Source organism: Pelodiscus sinensis, chromosome 15 (assembly GCF_049634645.1).
Source record: "Pelodiscus sinensis isolate JC-2024 chromosome 15, ASM4963464v1, whole genome shotgun sequence".
NCBI classification, from domain to species: Eukaryota; Metazoa; Chordata; order Testudines; family Trionychidae; genus Pelodiscus; species Pelodiscus sinensis.
This window is the reverse complement of record NC_134725.1, coordinates 36,255,980-36,269,315: the sequence shown is the minus strand read 5'-3', so window position 1 is coordinate 36,269,315 and position 13,336 is coordinate 36,255,980. Positions and strand designations below refer to the sequence as shown.

Here is a 13,336-nt window from a genome sequence, read left to right as displayed (position 1 = left end):
TACCAATCTTCATCTGCCTTTGGGGCCAAGCCTTTCCTTCTATCATGGGCCAAACTGGAGGTCCTAGCACTGCTCTTATTTCACATCTGCCCCCCGGCACTTGTGGATTATGGAGAAGAGCTGCAGCTGCACTGAATTTCCATCACTGTGGCCTCAAGAGGTTCCCTGAGTCAGCAAAACCTCCAAGCTTCTTACCCTGACAGAACTTCAATCACTTTTTGAGGGTTTGCCTCTCACTCCATTTGCACTGCAGGCCCAACCCACAAAGTGGCATTAGAATCCTACAGACTCTCTAGCTAATCAATATGTCCCCTGTGTTCACTCTCACACAGCTTCCTGCTTGCAGGCAGGCTTTGCTCACTTCCTCTTTCCAGGTGGGGCTCTTAGAAGCAGAAAGGCAATTGCAGAACAGAAAGAGCCCCCGGGGAAGTGGTGGAGGTGACCCAGTCCTGCAAAAAGTAGTGAGCAGGCCCTGTGGGGAGGATGCAGGTGAAGTTACCTGAGTGGTTGGTCTTGGATTCATGGCTTCCCTCCTGGGAGTTCAGCATGAAAGAGCTGTGCCAGGCTCAGCCCTAATGTTTTTTTCCAGCTAAAGCCCTCTGTCAGTCACCCCAGAACTATTGTGATGAGGAAGCTGCCTATGGGGGTGCCACAGTGGGGTGGGGAAAACTCAGGGGCTACACTGGATCTGATCAAAGGTCCATCTAGCCCCAGTGTCCTGTCTCCCGACAGGGATCACTGCCAAGTACCCCTGAGGGAATGGACAGCATCTCTGAAGAGATCCAGCAGCATCTCTGCACACGGGTGGATTTTATCTAGACCGGACTCAGGTAAATTCTCACAGATGTCTCACCAATGTTCAGGCTAGGCCTGGGGGACCCACTCCGAGTAAGAGTAACACGCTGAGGATTTAATCCCAGAACAATATGACTGTATCAATTTACTGGTAAGGATATAAACTGAAGTGGAATAAAATAAGAATGTCCCTTCCCCCCCAACTTCCTTCCAACATTCTCCTTCCACTCCACCCTCACCTATTCCACGTGTATCTCTGCACGTCCGGATTTTACCCGAACGGGAACAGAAGTGTGGCAAGAATTCAGAAAACGCTTCCTCCTCTGAAGGATTTTCTGGACCTCTTAGGAAAAACGAGAGACCTCATGAGGCTTGGCATTGAGAGCTGCCTGCTCAGGGCTGCGACCAGGGAAACACTTAAGTCCAGTGTAAGAAGGCAGCCTGCCCCTTTACAGGTCCAGGAAGCCTTGGGCCACTCTATCCTGTCCAATCAGGCCCAGTCCCTGCCTGTGCCAAAATGAGCTGCTGCCTGGCCTGAGGGGGTGGAACTAATGAAGTTAGGGATTCAAGGGGGCCTCATGAAAGGGCTGAGAGAAGACTGTGTGGAGAGGACCTACCACAAGCAGGTTGGGGTTCAGGGCGGGAGCCCTGTAGGAGTAGGCAGTAGAAGCCTACTAGGAAAAATGGGTCTCCAGGCAGAAAGTCCTGGGAAGCACTGGTCAGAGAAAGGCTCAAGGGAGAACTTCTCAAGGCCTGGGCTTATGGGTGAAGACAGCAGTGACACATGGCAGGGAAAGGAGGGGGGGACCAGCCCCCATCTCTTCCCACCCTACCCTTTGCTCCAACCTCCCTTTGGTACACCTTTTCCAAGCACCCTCCAGAGCGTCAAGAAGTAGTGCCACACAGGTGGGAGCCGCCTGGCCTGCGCCTTCTCTGCTGCCCAGTGCATGAAGCAAGCATGGAGGAGCAGGGGATGGTGGCCAGTGTTCCCTGTAAGCTGTGCTCTTGTGCGGCTGCTCAGGAGAGATTCCAATGCTGATTTGCAGAGCACCTTCAGTGAGGTTTGTGTTTTTACTGGTGGTGCACATCCACATGTGCCTCAGTGCACATAAAATTTATTCCTCTCATAGTTGGATAAAATCTGCACATGGATGTAAAGGTTGGAGGAACATTGTGGGTAGCCCATAAGCTGAGCCCAGAAGATGGGCTGAGGTGTAATCCAAGAGGGGCAGAAGAACCATTTGTGTTTGGCCTTTGAGTTAGACTTGTGTTACACTGCTGGGGCCCTGGCTGCAGGACTTGGTCCCAGAAGTTACAGGGCGATGCTGAACCAGATTGGCAGACAATAGGGGGTGCTAGAATAGAAGACCCTCCAGAATGAGGAGTCCTGGCTTTAGGGGGCGCTCCTGGATAAACCCCTTTCATTGCCCATAGGTTTCATTTTGAGCATGCATTTGCCTCCCATTCAAATTAAGCATGTGCTTAAGTGCTTTGCTGAATAGGGATATTTTCCCAAATCAAGGCCATCCATTCTATAGGCCCAAGAAGAGTCATTTGGCTGATGTTCATTTAACCCTTGTGAACTTCCATTCCAGTATTCTTAGCAAAGGTCCATAACACAATTTTGTCAGTGCACGTAACTTTAATGGTAGATAGATCACAACAGTATTTCACTTAATAGGGCAGCATCTGATCTTTTGGTGCTTCTATCACCCTGAACAATTATCCCAGCCAGAGGGTTTTCCATTGCTAATATAAACAAAACTCCTGTTTTAAATCAACGGCATTGCCAGGGATGCAAATAAAAGGAATCATTATAGCAGATGAGATGATTGCTGGAAACTCCGAGTCTGTTCTTTTAATGTATAAATGATATAATTGAAACATCAAGGACAGCAAAATCTGAGCCAGTGGGTGTGAGAGAAGAAGCCACTTCCAGCCCCCAGGCTGAGAGGAAAACTATTTTCAGACCCATCTCTGTCCCAGCCATGTCTCTGCTGGCTTTTATTAATGCCAACAGAAACACAGGAGGTTGGCAGGACACCACTAACCAAATGTTCCCCAAACATCTGTCTGCAACTTCCATTACTCATGGAACTGGACTGGTCCCTCAGCCAATTTCATTTCTGCCAGCAAAATTTGTGAACATGCAAAATCTGGCTTCAGCTTCAGCATGATTTTCCAATCTGGAGGTGGAAGTTGCAGATGTCGGATGTAGAGGATTAGGGAGAGGAGCGGTGGGATTAGTGCTGGGGCACTCCATTCTGCAAAAAGGGAAAACATCGAAGTAGAAGAAATGCTTAACATGTCCACGAGGGAAGCTCGGGTCGGCTGCTGTCTGGGCAGTGTCGGGTACACGGAGGTAAGTTTAAAACAGAAGCAGGATTCTGAAGCTGCCCCCAGTAAATGTGCCAGAACCCAAATGTGCCAGTGGAATTGATGAGGCCCAGAATTATGGCCAGTTCATGCAGGAATTGGATGATTCCAGGCATGTCAAGGAAGCCCCTTGGCCTGAGCTCTACAGGAAATCGGACTAGATGGATCACAAGGGTTCTGTGATGGGGCAGTTGCCTTTTACTGTCATGTAAGGGATTAAAGCAACCATGGGGGAGGCTGCGTGGGAGGCAGCCAATAAAGAAAAGCCTTGTAGTGCCATCCAGTTAGGGGAAGGCTTATTGGTGGAGCCAATCAGGGCCAGTCTGGCCCATATAAGAAGGTGCTGCTGAGCAGAGCAAGGGCAGTCACTCTCTGGAGTTCAAGGGAGGAGACCTGGCTGCCAAGAGGGCTGAATCACCATGGACAGAGAAGTGCTAGGCAGGGTTAGCAGAATTTGAGGGAGTTCTAGCCTGCTGAAGTCCTGAGACCAGGGGCCAAAGAAGGTGCTGGGCTGCAGGGCAGTGGCCAAGGGAAAGTAGACAATGGAGCAGGAGGAGAAGCTGTATGTGGCTGCCAGCTTCGGGACATTGGCCTGGGCCTCAGGCCTGGATTCTTCCTGTCCCTGCTCTGCCACATTTTCCACTGAGAGCAGCGGCTGGAACCTGGAATGCAGTTTGTCACTGAGGCAAGTGGCTGGACTGAGGACTGTCAGTCTGTGGGAAGAGTGGGGCACAGATAGAGGGCTGCGTTCGAAAAGGATTCTGCAATCCTGGGAGCGACGTGGGTCCTAGATATGGAGACAGAAGTGACAACGGGTGAGACACCACCTGAGGGGGGGTGCTCTGGCAAACCCGAGCCAATTCCCACCAAGGCCATTAGGAGGTTAGTCACACCCCATTACAGGTCACTTCTGGGCTTTATAATGCCTGAATTTAGTCTTCATAAAATACAGCAGGACTGAGCCCAGAGCCCCTTACTGAGCATTTCCCCAGGACTCACTTAAAGGCTCCTGTTGAAATCAGCAGGGATTTCTCTAATTAAGGAACTCCGCCTTGGTACAGATACCAGGATTTAGCCTGCATTTAGGGCCTGATCCAGACCACCAACGCCCTTGGCACCTTTGGCTCGGCCCCTTAACTGCTAGTATTGCTTGCCCAGTATCCGTCATTCAGCGCTGAGGTAAGGTTCTCAGCTGCTTTGGAGGTGGAGGTCCTTTCTCTGCAGGACAGGCCCAGTCCAGGCAGTACATATTCGTCACAGACTTGGACTGGTGCAAGGCCGGGAAATCAGATCTCTGCTGGGCAAAAATGGAGTTCCTCCATCGTCGGGGATAAAAAGGCTGTTTTCCATTTCCGTCATGAAAGCTCAAAACTGTGTTTGAAATGCTTTGGGGGATGGTCCAGAGAATTACTTTGCTCTCCATTATTTTGGTCATTGAAGAATTTGTCCATATGGGCCAGTCCAGAGTTCCTCCAGACTTTCCCTATGTTTGCCATAGCTGATTTCCTTAAGCATGCTTAGGGCATAGTGTTTTCTCTTCTCTTCCATGGACAGACGCTGCCCTTACATTTGCCGGTGTAAATATGGGATGCCCCATTGACATCAGTGTAGTTTCTCCAGCTGTGCTTAGGCTAGGTTTACACTGGGGGAGAAATTCAATTTAACATACGCAACTCTAGCTACAACAATAATGTAGCTGGAGTTGATATATCTTAAATCAAATGTCTCCAGCAGCTCCACTGTCAATGGGAGAAATTATCTTACAACTTCTCTTACTCATGTCTGCAGAGTCCTGGCATCAGTGGGGTGCCATCAGTGTTTGATTGAGCAGGTCCTTACTAGACCCACTAGATCGAACCCCAGAAGATTGATCTCTAGAGTGTTGATTTCTATGGAACCTCAAAGACCATTGTGCACGGCAGGGAGTGTATGCTAGGGACTCCCTTGCATACCCATTTAAAGGTGGGTCCCTGAAGTTCAGTGTAATAACTCCCAGTTCCTGTTGCAGCACACTGCCTTGGACTGCTGAGCCCTGCCAGCGGCACCACCACAAAGGCATGTGGGTCATCCAGGGCAGCTCAACCCCGAAAGGCTCATCAGGCCATCCAATCGCGTGGTGGGTGGGGATCCCATCAGCTTGTCTGTGATCTTTTTTTTTGGGGGGGGGGGAAGGGTGTTTCATTGACAGGGCTGTGTAAAAGGTCTGGCTTAAACCAGGAGTCCATCCCCAGTAAGCACACACCCTACCATGACCCTCCCAGGTGCATGAAGCTTTGCAATGAGCAGGCACTGACTTGTGCCTGCATGTGCATTTCCTTTGCATCCACCTGGACATTGCGGATCTGCATCCTGCTGCACTCCAGCCTAGAATCGCTTGCTTTAGCTTGCAGATGGCTGCCTAGCTGACCAACTTGAACAGAGTTTCTGGGGATGGTCTGACATTGATGCACCAGGAACCTCTGGGAACACAATGGACAAATCCATGGACCGTTTTTGACAGACGGATACACATATACATAGTGAAATAAACAAGTTAAGCTACACTTAACGTCTCTGCCAGTGTACGTAGATAGACAGAAGTTAGAAGCTAAGATGCTGGAGAACATCTATTTACACATTCCAACCTTCACTTAGAATTTTTAGCACCACCTGTTACTGTAGCAGAAGCTTGCAGAATTCATCAGCCTTAACCTATTTGTTTCTGTGTGTGTACGGGTCTCTCCGGGCCTATCTGATAATGAAGTGGTTTTTTTGCTGTTGAAGGCTCAATGCTCACCGTTCTCCAACCTATTGTAATTCTGAAATGGCTTTGAACTGCTCTCTGCTGCATGTGATCGTCCTCTGACGCTGAGGACAGAGACACACTGTACTGCTCCAAATGATGGGGAAGGCTTCTTCCGTGATTGCCACTGTAAACACAGCTATTTAGAGACGGAGAAACCAAATGTTTTCTGGCTAATCTCTTCTGCCTTTGCTCAGCTCAAGTTTCTACTGTCTGCCTTAGTTTATATCCAACCCTTTCTGGGGAAGGATTTGTTGCTGGGCGTATGGTTTAAAATGGAATAACATTTGTAGTCGGAATATACAACAGTGGAATTTCACACTAGAAGATTAATTCCGAATGCATGGTCCTTCCTGCAAACAGACTGGCAATTGGCACAAAAATACCAGTAAGGTCACAGGCACATGCCAGCCAGGCCTGAACCAGGGCAGCCGCTGGGCCTGATGGGGTGCACCAAGAGGCCATTTCTATGTCAGCCATTCCCTCCTGATTGTGCCAGCTATCCTATTCTAGGGCACTGCCCATCTCAGACAATGTCAGCCTGAGCACTGTGGGAGCACTGTGGGAGCAGTCTAACGTGGGGTTCCTCGTTATCCCAGTATGATCACACCAGTTGCCCCAGTTGGAAGGCACTAAGCCCCCTGGGTGGAATACACAGAGGGGCCCAGGCTGATTCTGGAGCATGCACAGAGTCTGCATTAGGCCACAACAGTGAGGAGCTTGAAGGAAGATGCTTAACAGAACTGTTCTGTCTTCTGATGATTTGGGGCAGCCACTCCAGGCTCCGCATTTTGAGGGTTCTGTGTTGGCTGCCTCAACTATCCTATAGATGGGGCTCAGAGTGACCTGGGGGATTACTTGGGAGGGGGCCTAGTGTGGGGCAGAAGCTGGGGATGGACCCCCGCATTCACCATGGCAACAGGAAGACAAGCGGAGTGCAGCAGGCTGGAAGAAGGTAGCAGGAAGGTATAGAGCAGGACAGGAAGTGATGAGCTATATCCCCAGCAAGGGAAATGTTGATTAGATAGTAGGAAAAGCTTTTAACTATCAGGATATTTAAACTCTAGAATAGCTTCCAAGTGAGATTCAGGGCTTCCCATCATTGAAGGCTTTTAAGAACAGGATGAACCACCATCAGGGTTACTTGGTCTTTCCTCAGAGGACTTGCTGACCTCTCCAGATCCTTTCTAACCTGACATTTCTCTAGTTCAATGTACATTGTGCCAATGCACTCCTGGCAAAAGTCACCCTAGTGCAGAAGATTAGCCAAAAGGCCTATGCATGGCTCAGGTGCCCTGTATTGGCACTGTCTCACCATATGTTACTCAGAGCCTGTGGAATCTCTCCCGTTCCCAGGGAGATGTTGATTGTCTGGCCCAGCAAGAATTTGGGGCTTTAGTCATTTTGTTTCTTCATTCTTCTTTGATTGTCTAAATGTTGAAGTCCAATAACAAGAAAGTGAAAAAAGAACAAAATCAACAGAGAATCCCAATAAATAACCCATTAAATAGAGTTTTGAAATATCACGTTAAATGTCACCATGGACACTAGCTTTTGGGAGCAACAATAAAAAGCAGCATTTTAAAATAAAAAAGACACGTGTGAGCTCTACGGGAACAAAGTTGTGGTAGCATCATAAAATGTTTCACAAGCATACTCCTCTGCCAGGTGGGGGACATCTATCTTACCAAACAGAGCAGTGTATATGAATTAATCAGAATTAAGCTAATCCCAACCACCATCTGTCTCATTTATATTGAAAGATTTCCTCCAACCAATGTGCAGCCAAGAAGCAGTTGTAGCAGCCTGCAGATCATCAAGTGACTCCTGAATTCCCTATCCTTACAGAGGGTGCTGGATGAGTTTGATCTGATGGGTCAACCTCAGAAAGGTTCAAGGTTTGGATGTCAAAGTGGGTCTTGCCCATGAAAGCTCATCATCTAATAAACCATCTTGTTAGTCTTTAAAGTGCTACATAGTCCTGTATTTTGTTTTACACAGAAATACCTGTGTGAAGTTTACCAAAGTGTGAAGTTTACCAAAACCATCCTTGTTTCTGAGGTCTATGAAATCAGGCTGGAAATCTCACATGAACCGGATTTCTTAGCCCACGAAAGCTCATCATCTAATAAACCATCTTGTTAGTCTTTAAAGTGCTACATTGTCCTGCATTTTGCTTCAACTACCCCAGACTAACACGGCTACATTTCTATCGGATTTCTTAGGGCATTTTTTGCTATTGTGGTTAGCTCCAAGAGAAGCTGTGGTATTTTCAGTGACTGGATGGATCGCAGTAATACAAATGCATAGCCCGTGTATGAGAATGTGTGTGTGTGTGAGAGAGAGAGAGAGTTGGACAGGAGGAATTGGTGAGGAGAATTCAAGTGACTACTTCAGAACCACCCTTCTGTTGGGGTTTGGATTAGTTCTAGAAATGATGCAAAGTCCATAGGCACCAAACTTTTTCCCTAGTGTGGACAGGGATGTAGGCAGTTGTACCTAGTGGTCAGAGCACAGTTGGTCAGTTCGAGTGGTCAGAGCAGGTGCCAGGAACCAGGAACTGGAACTGATCAGAGACAGGAGTCAGGCCCAGGGAAAAGAGCCAGAGCCAGAATCCGTGGAAACACGGATCTGGAACAAGACAGGGACTGGAAAGAGGACAGGATGGCAGGGTCTAGTCGAACAGCCAGCAAATTCCCTAATTGTACAGTCACATTCTTGTGCCTCTTTTTGAGCCAATCACAGAGGCCAGATGTCTCCTCCAATCAGGAGCTTTATGGCTGGTGCCAGTGGCAAGGTCATATCCATCTGCCCACATCCCCTGCCGAGTGGTGGCTGAAGCCTGGGTACCAATCCCCTTACACCTAACCAGTCCATCCACCCTTGTATTGTTTTCTACCCTCTTCTAACAAAACAGAGCACCTGCTCTGTTCAGTACCAGGCAGGGATGTGACAGCTTACTATAGCAATCAGGCAGTGCTGGGCCGCAGTGTTTTGTGTGTCTGGGCAGACTGGATCGATTGGGGGGAGGTTTGTAGGAGGAAGCTGGAGCAGGGAAGGCAGCTCCCTTCTCTTGGACTGAAGCCTTCTCCTGTAAAACCTGCCATGCAAATGAAGCAGGATGCAAACAAAGCAGGATCCTGCCCATTCAAAAGGAAACAATATGATTATCTCTGGTCTACAACAGGAACGGTTAGACCAGCTCATTAAACTGGCACATTAATAGTCAGCTGTGTAACAACCAGTTCTGCTGACAGTGTCACTTCTGCTGGGTTATCGACTCTCTCTCATCCTCACGACAATAAAAGCGTCACCCAGGACAGGACTCCTCTCTGTTCAGGCCAATATACAAGCCGTGAACTGAAAATCTCATTTATTACAGTCCCTTCATTGTCTTCATGCAGTGTGTTGCTGCGTCGGGAGCACGATGGATGACAGAGCAGCAGCTGAGGTGCCATGAAGCAGCATGAGCCCCCGACAGTGTTGTCACAAGGACTCCAGTTCAGGAAAGCACTTAAAGATGTGCCTACCTCTTGATGTCAATGGGACTTGAATGTGTTTTTAAACTTAGGGCCATCCCCAGGGCAGTGCAAGAATAATGAGCGGTAACTAACTAGTGCCCCTGAGCAAAGACCCCTGGGAAGTTAAACAGTCCCGACTGACTTACACCAAAGGGCAAATCATACCCCAGTTCAGACCTGGACTGTGCCTCAGTTCCATCCAGCCCATTGTGTTCTTGGTCGGAGAGGTGCCCCCTTCCAGTGTAAACCAAATCCCACAGAACCCCGCCCCCATCCCAGCCCCTGGCTTCTCATCCCCAGCCTGCTGGACAGAGGTAGCCCCACAACACTGGGGAGCACTGCAGCAAAAATAAAGCCTGGGTCACGGTGTGTCAATGGAGAAGGCTCTTTTCCCCCCTCCTATCAGGTTATAATGGGGTCTGGCTGGTGGTTGCATCCCCATTGCTATATGGAGAAGGCCCCAGAGTGTCCAAGCCTTAATTTGCATTGGACACGTTCAGCCTGCAGTTCCCCCAGGCCAGAAACACTTTTCAGCCATTGCTTTACTTAGAGCACTATGCAGCTGGGTTCGCCATGGATGAAGAGAACTGGGATCTCAAGGAACCGGAAAATGAAGGGAAAAATTATCTGTTGGGGTGGCTCCATCATTTTCAGTAGTGTTACACCAGCAAGGAACCTAGTCCCTGAGGTCTATATAGACTATAAGCTTCTCTAAGCAGAGACTGGTCTGCCCTTTATTCTGCAACATCCCAAACTCCCTGTTGGCGAGTGAATCATCATAACGATCCACATTCTGCGACCCTCATGCAGGCAAACGGAGTGAAGGCCCACTACGGAGCTCAGGATCTGGCCCAGCTTAACACAAAAATTGTTACTCCAGTGGAGCACACTTGTGTTCAGAAGGCAGAGAGCAAGTCCCCATGGAAAGAGAGAAGGCCCGTCCTGAGGGGTGTTGTGTTGAGTCAGTCATTTCAAACAGAGCTAAGTCCCTTTAAAAATGGTCTTTATGGAAGGGGAGGCACTCCAGGACTGGGTTACATCCCTAGTGCAGGTGCTATCAACTACAGCAGGAGTGGGCAATAATTTTGAATGGGAGGCCACTCCAAGATTTTGGCAAGTGCTCAAGGGCCGCATTTCTACAAAGGGGGCTTGGGGTCTGGTGCAGAGGTTGGATGCAGAAGGGACCTTGGGGTAGGAGACTGGGGTGCAGGAGGGGCTGTGGAGTCTGCACGTGAGTTTGGGTGAAGGAAAGGGATGTGATCTGGGGAAGAGGCCAGGAAGGAGTATGAATGCAAGAGAGAATTCTGGCCAACGGGAGGGGCTCTAGGAGTGGGTGCAAGGTCCGGGAGGGAATTGTGACATTGGGGAAAGGGGTACAGAGGGTGTGGGTAGTGGCCTGAGGCAGGTAGTTTGTGGGGGGGGAGAGAGAGTGAGGGTGCCAGAGGCCGGCTCTGGCTGAGAGGCGCTTACCTAGGAAGCTTCCAGTCAGCAGCCCTGCAGGAAGAAGAAGGCTGCAATCACAAGCTGCTCCATGTGGCTCTGCTCTGGTCAGGGTGAAGGAGTGGGGAGGGAGGGAAAGAGGGAAGAGGCTTCATTGGCTGCTACTGCCACCAGCAAAATATCTCGGCAGCTATTGGTCAAAAACTGGACAATGGGAGCTGAGAGATTTTGCTGGGAGGCGGGACAAAGCACAAAGCCTCCCACCTTGCACCCAGAATAGAGTAGCCATATTTAAAGCTTCTGCCACTGTGCAGTGCTTAAGGGTTCCTGTGAGTCAGCCACAGGCTGGATCTGATTACTTGGCAGGTAGATCCAGCCCGCTGGCAGCCTCTTGCTCACCCATGGCCCACAGTATCCATCAGCCAAGCATTTCAAACAGAACTCTGCTGCCATGTGTAAAAGCCCGGTCATGGGGCTGAGACTCAAAAGAACAGCCAGACTGAGTCAGACCAAAGGTCCATCTAGCTCAGTATCCTGTCTTCTGACAGTGGCCAGTGCCAGGTGCCCTATAGGGAGGAAACAGAACAGGGAATCATCACATGATCCCTCCCCTGTCACCCATTTCTAGCTTCTGGTAAACAGAGGCTACAGACACATTGGGTATGTCTAGACTACATGCCTCTGTCACGAGAGGCATGTAGATTAGGCTACCTGGCATAGGAAAATGAAGCAGCGATTTAAATAATCCCCGCTTCATTTAAATTTAAATGGCTGATGTGCTGAGCCCATCAGCTGTTTGTCGGCTCAGCGCGGTAGTCTGGACACTCCACAGTCGACAGCAAAGGCATTTGTCGACTTCCCAGGTATGCCTCCTGGGATGCCCATTCTAGCAAATAGTCATTGATGGACCTGTCCTCCATGAATCTCTTTTTTGAATCTTGTTAAGGTCCTGCCCTTCACAACGTGCTCTGGCAAGGAGTTTCAAAAGCTGACTGTGTGATGAAATCCTTCCTTTTGTTTGCTTTAAACCTGCTACCTACTCATTTCATTGGGTGACCCTTAGTTCTTGTGTTATGGGAATTAGTAAATAATTTTTCCTTACTCACTTTCTCCACCTCAGTCATGATATTATAGAGGCCTATCACACTCCACTTAGTCTCATCTTTTCCAAGCTGAAAAGTCCCAGTCTCTTTAATCTCTCCTCATAGGGCAATTTGAGTCCAGTCATTTGACTCCCATGATTTATTGCTTACAACTTCTGGTGTGTTTTTGCCCTGGAGGAACAAAGCAAGCAATTCCTTTGTTCCCTCTAGCCTGGGTATTTCTGTCTTGCTATCAGCTTTCATTCATGAGTGCTGTCTTCCTCGACAAATGGTGCTGTCTTTGAAACGTAGTGCCCTTCTCTTGCCTGGTGCTGCCCAATACACATCACGGGGGAGCAGTGGATTCAGAAAGCAAGCCGGAGGCCTGGCTCCATGAACAGTGTCGGAATTGTCTCAAGTTCTGCTGTATTGCACTACAGCCTGTTTAAGACCATTATATTTGCTTTGCTAGCACACAAAACCCTGTGTGGCGGGCAGTGCATTAGGCACAAGTTCATGTACAGTAACTGCCTTTGGCTCTGCCCCTGTTTAATCCACAGTGAATATTTACAAGTCAGTTATTGACCTCGTCTACATTAGGGTCTTTGAATGACTGATCCAAACCAGCATTTCGTTACTGCACATGGCACTGTGACTTTGCACAATGAAATATGTAAAACAGGCAGGGCCTCAGAGAACTAGCTAAGGCACATTCATTGTGTATTGTGTGTATTTCTGATGGGCTTAATTAATTATAATGCAACCAATAGCTTGATTGTCATGTTTAAAAAGACATGCTGAGTGTTGGCTTGGAGGTGGTGCTCTTTTAGCAGGAAATGTCTCCTTATCTTAGCAATATATATCAGCCAAAGCTGAGGATTAATGACACACATCTGAAAATTGCAACAGTGGTTTCTTATGGTAGCTGATGATCTCTATCGGATGATGCTTAAGAAATGACCATTTGCCAATAACTGCCCTTCTGAGATAAATCTGATTCTGTGGAGAGGAAAGCTATGGAAACTTCTGCTAGTAAAAATAGCTATTGGTTATTTCTGCTTGCTAAGATATTAACCGGAAGCCAAGTCCTGGTCAATAAAACAGCAGCTAATGTTGGAGGCCACCGTAGATTATTAATACACTGGTGCTTTCAGGCTGTGGAACCTGTGAATTATGGACTGTTTGGCTGAGTTTGAGATTGACTTGTTCTGATTCCAGTTAGAGAGGTAACCAGTTAACCAGTGACCCAGGCCTGTTGAAGCAGCTTCCCACGCATAGAGTGGCTCAGTGGGCCTGGCCCAAGAAGCCCCACCTGTGCCACAGTGGCCTCAGCTCTACCA

The 13,336-nt window shown here is 48.6% G+C and overlaps 1 protein-coding gene across 9 annotated transcripts in view; it reads left to right on the top strand.

Moving 5' to 3' along the window:
- CMKLR1 (chemerin chemokine-like receptor 1) overlaps positions 1-13,336 on the top strand; it is a 118,215-nt gene that overhangs the window by 41,683 nt on the left and 63,196 nt on the right. For 3 of the 9 annotated variants that reach the window (XM_025184933.2, XM_075898765.1, XM_075898766.1), the window contains exon 2: positions 733-830. The exons of the other annotated variants lie outside the window; for them this stretch is intronic. The gene's annotated coding sequence lies outside the window, so the exon portion shown is untranslated. The remainder of the gene's footprint in view (positions 1-732; positions 831-13,336) is intronic. 9 annotated transcript variants of the gene reach the window in all.